We start from the raw sequence: 253 nt of genomic DNA, 5'->3' as shown, positions 1-253 counted from the left end.
CCCGCCCCGACCCCTTTTCCTAGGGGGCGGGGCCGCGCCGAGGGTGTGGAGCACCCTGAGCCAATCAGGGGCCACAGGCAGGGGGCGCTCTGGCCGGGTGAACGACGCTGGCCAATGAGAACGCGCAGGGGCGGGACCCTGCGCTCCGCGCGGCGCTCGGCGGCGGGAGAAGAAAGAGGCTCAGGAAGTGGAAGTGTTTGTTACCAAGTGGCCCGAGTTGAGGCGGGGGGCGGGGCGAGTCCCCGGTGCTGGG

Source organism: Myotis davidii, unplaced genomic scaffold, assembly GCF_000327345.1.
Source record: "Myotis davidii unplaced genomic scaffold, ASM32734v1 scaffold172, whole genome shotgun sequence".
Taxonomy (NCBI): Eukaryota; Metazoa; Chordata; class Mammalia; order Chiroptera; family Vespertilionidae; genus Myotis; species Myotis davidii.
Note: the sequence above shows the minus strand (reverse complement) of the source record.